The sequence below is a fragment of the Thamnophis sirtalis genome, unplaced genomic scaffold, assembly GCF_051295495.1.
Source record: "Thamnophis sirtalis isolate CommonGarterSnake01/CBP01778 unplaced genomic scaffold, rThaSir2_p1.2 scaffold_1, whole genome shotgun sequence".
NCBI classification, from domain to species: domain Eukaryota; kingdom Metazoa; phylum Chordata; class Lepidosauria; order Squamata; family Natricidae; genus Thamnophis; species Thamnophis sirtalis.
In genome coordinates, this window is record NW_028261381.1 from 177,884,894 (window position 1) to 177,893,995 (window position 9,102).

Consider the following 9,102-nt stretch of genomic DNA (forward strand, 5'->3'; position numbering starts at 1 on the left):
AATAAGGGTTTCGTATTTTTCCAAAACAATATGTCACATTGTCCAACCGGGATGAGAGCTGGTTGCCTGGCATCTTCATTCCTCCTCCTTCAGTCAGCCAGCCATTGGAATCGAGCTGACTCAGGAGCCATCTATGTTCTTTTGGCTGAAGACTGCATCCATCTCAGCTCACCCCCTTTCCATTTCCCACTGTGTCAAACTGAATTCATGTTTGCATAACCCAGAGTATAAACAATCCCACAACCTGATCAAATTCAGGCTTGACAGTTTCATCAGCACTGTATACATGGTAGGGAATGTTAGGATTTATACTCCTTTATACTCCTTTGCATTATTTTGGAGAGTCCTTGAGGTCAATAGGAGGTTTCTCTGGTTCTCAGGGTCACCTGAGTAGTGCAAATGGGTGTGGAACCTTCTTGGCTGCAGGATTTTTCTGCCCTGTGTCCCTTCACTGTTGAAGACAGATGCAGGCTGTTGGGGATGAGTCTGTGTTATCTGCATCTCAAGCCGAAGCACAAATGATTCCTGCAGTCTGCATTTTTTTCTGGAAAATCATTCATACTCCTACACCATTCAAACGGAGTTCATCCCAAAGTGCGTAGCTAAATGTCTAAAGTGTATGCCAAGAGTAAATGACACGTCAACTCACTAATCCACATGAAATGGATCTACATGGGGGGTATAAGTATGTCATTCAGTTTAGAAAAGTGTGGCCGGATGGTAGTCATTAGAAGGAAAGCTGTTAAGGAAGATGGTGTGGAACTATCAGCAGGCCATGAAGCAGATATACAGAGCAGCTAAAGATACCTTGGAATACCACAGTATATGTAGGAATGAAGAGCATACATTTAACAGCACAGTCAAGTGCTTGGTGTTATGTCCAGGAACATCTGTGCAAAATAACTGGACACAAAATATGAGGGGCAGCAACAAAGAAGAAGGGGTTAACTTATTTTCCAAACCACCAGAGGGCAGGACAAGAAACAATGGAAACTAATTGAGGAGAGAAACAACCTGGAATTAAGGAAAAACTTCCTAACAGTAAGAACAATTAACCAGAAGTTGTGGGTTCATCGTCACAGGAGGTTTTTAAGAAGCAATTTTAAGAAGATCTTGAGCCCTGCAGACTAAATGCACTATACATTTTAGAACAGGGGGAAAAATTGTGCATGGATACATATTTTTTAAGTAATAACATAACAGATCTCAGACCACCTCTTGCCTGTCATTCTCTTTCTTTCTTTCTTTCTTTCTTTCTTTCTTTCTTTCTTTCTTTCTTTCTTTCTTCTTTCTTTTTTATTTTGCCACTCGTCTAAAATCTACCAAATTCAGTAACCATGACCTGGATGAATGAGAATCTCTTACAGATTTTGCAATTAGGGATGAACATCCTTTGAATGTTGTGGGAGTAGGAATTGATTTCCAGAGAAAAAAATTGCAGATGACAAGAATCAAAAGGATTACTCAGGTGACCCTGAGGACACAAATAAACCGCCAAGTGCTTCAACAATCCTCTAAAATGATGCAAATGACCAGATGTCTGCAAGGAATATAAATCCTTCCATTCCCCACTATCTTGTCAAAACAGAAGAAGCTTCATGGATGAGAAGCGAAATGTCTTCAAAAGAAAAAAAAGTCCATTTGCCTCCTGAAAAAAAAATCATTTGATCAATAAAGAGCGGCTTACTGTAACCAGTTATAGCATTTGATAAGGAATTATTTAGTTAACATGCCCCTCCTGTGTTTTCATGTTTTTAAAATGGCATCAGAAACATGTCACCAAGATAAATATGAATGTTTCCCATGGCTGTATGAATTAAAGATTTTTGTTTCTAATCATATTTTCCCTACAATTCAGATCGGGCCTCAGCAGAATAGTGTAAAATTTTGGGGGAAAGATGCAAGCCAAGAGACCAGTTCCAGAGGCCAAGATGGAGAAGATCTCCACAGCCACCATGGATTTCCCTTTGGTGCTCAGGTAGGTGGGGAGGAAGGTGATCCAAACACTGCAAAAGATCAGCATGCTAAAAGTAATGAACTTGGCTTCATTAAAGCTGTCAGGCAATTTCCTAGCCAGAAAGGCCACAGTGAAACAGACAAGGGCCAAAAATCCCAGGTAGGTCAGGACAGTGTAAAACAAAGGAAGAGTAACATCCTACCCACTTAGCAATTAGTTTCCTTCATGAAGAAGGTGAAAACATATGTGTTTCTCTTCTTCTTCATCCAAAGAACAGATGGAATTGAGAGTCAGGATTCAGGTGGGATTTAGCCTACCTGAAAATTCTGAGCCCCCAAGATGGAGTCTTGCTTGTGCCAGGGTTTTTTTCACTTGGGGCTAAACTTGGTGATGAATTGTAGAAAAGTGATCAATAATGCAGGTGTTTGTAGAAGAAATGTCTTATTTATTTTTGCATAGTTAGAATGATATAGGCCTGTCAAACTGGTGACCCATGGGCCAGATATGTCACATGCAGACCACGTCCACTCATGCTCCCCAAAGGCAAAAAAGTAATGATATTACATGTGATGTGATTAAGTTTGACACCCATGATAAAAAAGCTCATTTTGCTTAAACACTTACAAACAGCGATTGTGGTACTGGAAATATAAGCCTAATTTAAACTCTGCATTGGAAGTGTCTATGGAGATTCTCAGTCATCCAGGTCATGGCTATCCCAAAGGTGCTTTTTCAGGAGGCAACTGGACTTTCTCGTTTTTCTTTGAAGACATTTCGCTTTTTCTCCAAGAACCATTTTCAGCTCTGAGTGGATGGTTGGGAATGGAAAGATTTATATTTTTGCAGACCGATGGCCATTTGCATTCTTTTAGAGTTGTTGAGGCCACTTGGCAGTTTATCTGTGTCTTCAGGGTCACTTGAAGAATGCAAGGAGCCTTCTTGGGTGAAGGATATTTTCTGCCTATCTTCCTCACTGTTAGAGACAGGTGTAGGCTATTGGGGATAGTTTTGTGTTGTCTGATATATTTTACAGCAGCTGGATAGCACAATATTTAGAGCAACAGCTTGGATGCAGGAAACCAGGGTTCAAATCCTGGCTATTACATGTCTTACCAGGATGGATTGACAAGGTCTCCCTCTACATGGATGACATCAAGTTGTATGCCAAGAAGTGAATGACACCTCAACTCATTGATCCATCTGACATGGATCTACACTGGAGACATCAGGATATCATTTGGACCATTTTAATTTTCACAGCCAATCACCTTCCTTTCTTATATAACTTTTTCTTCCCTTTTGAAATGTATAAATATGAATGCATCTCATTAGCTCTTTAACTGCAGAGGTATGTCTTCCACTATTCTATTGGAAAAGACCCGTTTCCAATTTAGTAATTAACACAATAGGGACATTCATTCATTCATTCAAATTCTATATCTGCTGAATTCAAAAAAGAGAGGCTCGTTGTAACCAATACAATACAACACAATAGCAGAGTTGGAGGGGACCTTGGAGGTCTTCTAGTCCAAACCCCTGCCTAGGCAGGAAACCCTATACCATTATAGCGCTTGATAAGGCATTATTTAATGAACATGTTCCTCTTCCTTTTTCATGTTTTAAAAATGTCATCAGACAATAAACATGTCAACAAGATAAATATGAATATTTCACATTAATTAAAGATTTTTGTTTCTTATCATATTTTCCCTACAATTCAGATCGGGCCTCAGTAGGATAATGTAGCATTTTGGGGAAAAAATACAGGTCAAGACAGCAGCTCCAGAGGCCAAAATGGAGAAGATCTCCACGGCCATCATGGACTTCCCTTTGGTGCTCAGGTAGGTGGGGAGGAAGGAGATCCAAACACTGCAAAATATTAGCATACTAAAAGTAATGAATTTGGCTTCATTAAAGCTGTCAGGCAATTTCCTAGCTAGAAATGCCATTGTGAAACTGACAAGGGCCAAAAAAGCTAGATAGGCAAGGACGGCATAAAACATTGAATCTGAACCTTCATTACATTCTAAGATGGTCTCTCCTACCAAGGAATGGAAGTCAAAGTTGGGAAATGGGGGAGAAGTTGCCAACCAGGTGGCACAAAGAACTGCTTGGATCAGGGGACAGGCTATGACAATGGAGTTGGTCAGTGGTTTTCCCAAGAGTTTCCTTGTCTTGTTCCCTGGCTTGGTGGCCATGAAGGCCAGAACCACCATGACAGTCTTTGCCAACACAGAGGAGACTGCAAGGGAAAAGAGAATGGCAAAAGCAGATTGTTGAAAGAGACAAGTGATCTTCCCTGGTTGACCAATGAAGAGGAAGGAGCAAAGGAAGCAGAGCAAGAGGGAGACCAGGAGGATGTAGGTGAGATCTCGGTTGTTGGCTTTGACGATCGGGGTGTTATGATGCTTATAGAAAATCACCAGGACTGCAGAAGTGATCCCAGAGAGGAAAAGAGTGAGGAAAACTAAAATGTATCCCAGGGTGTCTTTATAGGAAAGGAAGTGGATCTTCTTGGCAATGCATTGGTCCTTGTCCTTGTTGGGAAATTGGTCTTCTGGACAGGGTTCACAGTGAGCAGCATCTGAAATCAAAAGTCTTTGTCTAAGGATTTATTGAACAACTATCATGCACATTATGTCTCCTCTTTTAAATGATCATTCAGCTTTGGCACACCAACAAGCCAGGAGTTGTCATTTGGAGGAGCGCATAGCAGCGGCAATCTCACACACACACACACACACACACACACACACACACACACACACACACACACACACACACACACTCTTCCCAGGCCAACAAGAAAGTGGTGGCATTTGTATGGCATGCCACCCTAAAGCCGACAAGCAGCTGTGAGCCCTAGGACTCCCCCTGTGCTTATTTCTTTCATCTGAGTGAGAGTCCTACAGAGCCTGATTATGCTGAAGAGTCATTGTCTGTAATGTGAGGAGTTTATAACACATCCGGGTGATGTGGGGTGACATTTAACAGATGGTGGGGAGCACAGGCAGGTAGCCCTAACAAGAATTTCATTGTGTATCATGATTTTCAGTTTGTGCTAGAAAGTAAGTAAAATAATTAATAAACCAAGTTTGAGTTTGAAGTGTTTCCTGCTTCTTTGGAACCTGACAGCTATGAGCATTGCTTTTCTGCTGGTGACCAACCTACAAAGGGAGTAATGAAATAATCCCCTGTGCTATTTATGGCATGTCAAAAAGAGGAAATCATCCTTCATTTATGATGATCCTGGGGATAGATTAGCCAGAGACAAGGTTTTCTTTCGTTCCAGCTGTCCATTTACTGTGCACCTCCCCGAATAATGTGGCTTTCAGTTTGAGGTTGCTGCCTGTTTTTTTTCCACCATTTTATAAAGGAACCCACAGAAGACAAACAAATCTGTTATCCAGAAACATTGCTGTTTTGTTTGTGAGTACATTATCCCTGCCTTAACCTCTCTGCTTTGAACCACAAATCTATTTATTTGGGTGGGTTTTGCTTCTACCTGCTCCATCAAAGAGACATAGATAGATGAATGTCCTCTTTCCCTCTTTCCTCAGAGGTTGATAGTGCTGATAGAAGGAGCATATTATATAACATCCTCACTTAATACCTCCCAGTGTGCATTTTCACTTTTCTGGCCATCGTGCAGAGCCAGGCTGGACAAATTCATTGTCTTACATAAAAGAGTTGACACCATAGAAACAGGACTACATCACTTGGCACCATAGAAGCTACATTAGTATCTCTCAGGGGAAAAAAATAGATAACACAGAAAAGTGAAGACCCAAAATCTTGAAATCCTATCCAAACCTGTTGTGGCCCAGCAGGAGCCGTTGGAGCTGCCACCAGACTCTGACAGTGAGGGGCCCTATGAGTCGGCTCTGGAGGATGTGGAGAACCCTGAACAGGGTTCTGACTCCGAGCAGGGCACAGAGAGGCTGGTTGGCCACCAGGAGTTGCCTGAGCATTGGACCAGTGGGGAGGAGACAAAGGAGTGTGAGCCTGAGGTCAGTAGTGAGTTGTTCCTGGATGCCCGGCACCGAAGAGCTAATAGGCATCAGGAAACAGGTGCATAAGTACAGGAGGTAATTGCACTCAGCTGGTGGTCATTACGCTCCTCTTCAGACTATAAATGGACTGCTTGTGCACACACCCCTCTTGCAGAAGTCAACGCAGAGAACATTATTGTGAGCTTGGCAGGCTGGATTGCTGCCAAGCCTTATCTGTGCTGGATTGCTGCCCAAGCTTGTCTGTGCCGGTTTGCTGCCAAGGACCTGTCTGTCTGTTAATTAAATGCCGTAACTTATCTTTGGCTTGGAGTGTGTTGGTGTGGGATGAGGGGGATCAGAACACAAACCCAATAACCACAATCACAGATAACTACCAAACCTGCAAGTAATATATCTACCCTTGTTAAACATGCCTTCAATCGTTGACAAAAATGTCCCAACACTATCTTATTTGTTCTGGAGGACACCAATGAATTCAATGACATCACAAACATTCACAATATTATCAGCAACTTTCTGACATCAACCATCTCCCCCGATGAAATCATCAACATCTCCCGCAACGGCCCCAAGTTCAAGAATAGCAATGGCTCAGTGGCCTCACACTTCTGCAGAGTCGTTTGCAAGAGTGAGTCCAGCAAATGCAAATTCATCTTCTCAATAAACTCACTTGCAAACTGCAGTACTAACCATAAGAAACTTCATTCACAACCTGACCACATACTGCAATGTGCCCGTGCCTGTGAGCTCCAATCAGAAATCAAGGGATGCCAGGACCAAGGAGAGGCTGACCTATACATCGGCTACTGTGCTGACTGTATCAAACGCAAGACCAATGGCCCACATCCAATAACCACCCCAAAGAACCAAAACTAGACATGTACGCTAACCCTAACTTCCTCCAGATCCACCACTACAGACCTTAAATGCAAGCTACTCAATGCAAGAAGCCTCGCAAACAAAATGTCTGAATTCCTTCTCTTACTAAATACAGATTTATTTGATCTTATATTTGTCTGCGAGACATGGTTGAATGCATCCTTCCCTGCCTCCATTAAGTGAAGTTACTATCATGTTTACCAGTCCAGCTGTGAAATCCATAGAGGGAGTGGTGTTGCCATCTTCCATAAAATGTCCCTAGAGCTAAAAAAAATTCAAGTTACATAGGAGCTTGCTCTTCCTGAAGGCATCATCTGAGAACTTTTCTTAAACACCACATTTTGTTTCTTGCTATGTTATAGAGCCCCTGATGACAAACTCATTCATGCGAACAAGCTAACTTCATTATTAATGTGAGCAGCCTCCTGCCCTCACCCTCTTATCCTTATTGGTGACCTCAATTTACTGCTTATTAACTGGATCCTAAATGAATGTACAACTGAACCTATATATGCAACATGGTGCAATACCATTACCACTCTGGGACTGGATCAGTTGGTAATGAACAACACTAGGCTCAACAACTGTCTTGATCCCATCTTCCACAACAGCTTAAACTCAATTTATGGTCTACAAATAAGAGAATTCTTTTCCCACAGTGACCACAGCATGATTGACTTTTGTCTCAATTTATGCCTCTACAAAGAGGGTCATAATGATGGAACACCAAATTATAACTTTAAAAAAGCAAACAAAGTTCTCATAGCTGCTGACCAAACATCTCTTGATTGGCACCTTCTATTCACTGGCTGTAATACTGCAGAAGACCATTATAACACTTTTTTTCTAGAAGTCAAAAGAGTCATTAAACTATGTATATGTACCAAAGCATCTCTCTCTCTCTCTCTCTCTCTCTCTCTCTCTCTCTCTCTCTCTCTCTCTCTCTCTCTCTCTCTCTCTCTCTCTCTCTCTCTCTCTCTCTCTCTCTCTCTCCCCCTCCCTCCCTCCCTCCCTCCCTCTCTCTCTCTCTCCATCCATCCATCCATCCATCCATCCATCCATCCATCCATCCATCATCTATCTATCTATCTATCTATCTATCTATCTATCTATCTATCTATCTATCTATGATTAGGTTTTCCAAAGAAAAACAATTACCAACCTAATCTAAAGGGAGACTCCCCCCCCCCAAGAACCAAGACACAGAACAGGACAATGGCATCGCCCTCCTTCCTTACATCAAAGGCACCACAGATAAAATCAGCAAAATTATCCACAAACACAATATCAAGACAACCTTCAACACTGACCAAAAATAGCCAACATCTTAAGCATAGGAGAATAATAGGAAAATAAATGCACACATAGCAGAACACAAGAACTCAGTAAGAAAAAAAGAAAAAGCTTCCTCCCTTTTCCAGCACCTTAAAAATACAGGACATGAAATTAATTTTGAAGGAATGTTGCCAAGACAATCTCAATCTTACACAGGAAAAGACCCGAATACAAAAAGACCAGCATATATACATATCAATAAGGAAACTATAATAAAAAACCCTTTGGTGAAAAAACAAAACTAGCTATGTAGTTAACTTTAAAAGCTGATATAAAACTTTATGCTGCCAAATAAAAGCAGAATGTATCAATCACCACTGGAAGCAGCAGGAAGAGCTGTTACACATGAAATCCACCCAAACCTTCCATTATTTCATAAATACCAAACTTAAAGAGTCAAAAACCATACCACCCCTAAAAGGATCTAATGGGAAGACTGTAATGATGAAGCCATTAAGGCCAACCTCTTCAACATGTTCTTCAGTTCAGACTTTGGTCAACAGCAATGGCTCATGTCCCATATTTCCTAGTCGTACCACAACTAATTGCAACAATCTGCTACATATTGATTTTACAGAAGATAACGTTGAAAAGGCACTGCGCAACCTAAAACCATCTCTATCGGTTGGCCCTGATGGATTAGTGCATACTTCCTGAAAAAGCTTCCTGCTGCCATAGCTGAACTTCTAAGCACTATCTATGAGGTATCTTTCAGAACCAGCTCCAGGCCCGATCTATGTTCATTAGCCATGGTCATTCCCATCCTCAAAGAAGGAGACCCCAGCCTAGTTAAATTACAGACCAATCTCACTATGTTGCATCACCTGGAAAGTCATAGAATCAATGATAAACCAATCCATCACCCTTCACTTAGACACAAGCAACCTACTCTCTAACAAGCAGTTTGGTTTCAGATTT

General features: G+C 41.5%; 1 pseudogene; it reads left to right on the forward strand.

Moving 5' to 3' along the window:
• Positions 1 to 6,556: 6,556 nt before the first annotated feature.
• On the forward strand, positions 6,557 to 8,841 carry LOC148049915 (uncharacterized; annotated as a pseudogene).
• Positions 8,842 to 9,102: the final 261 nt, after the last annotated feature.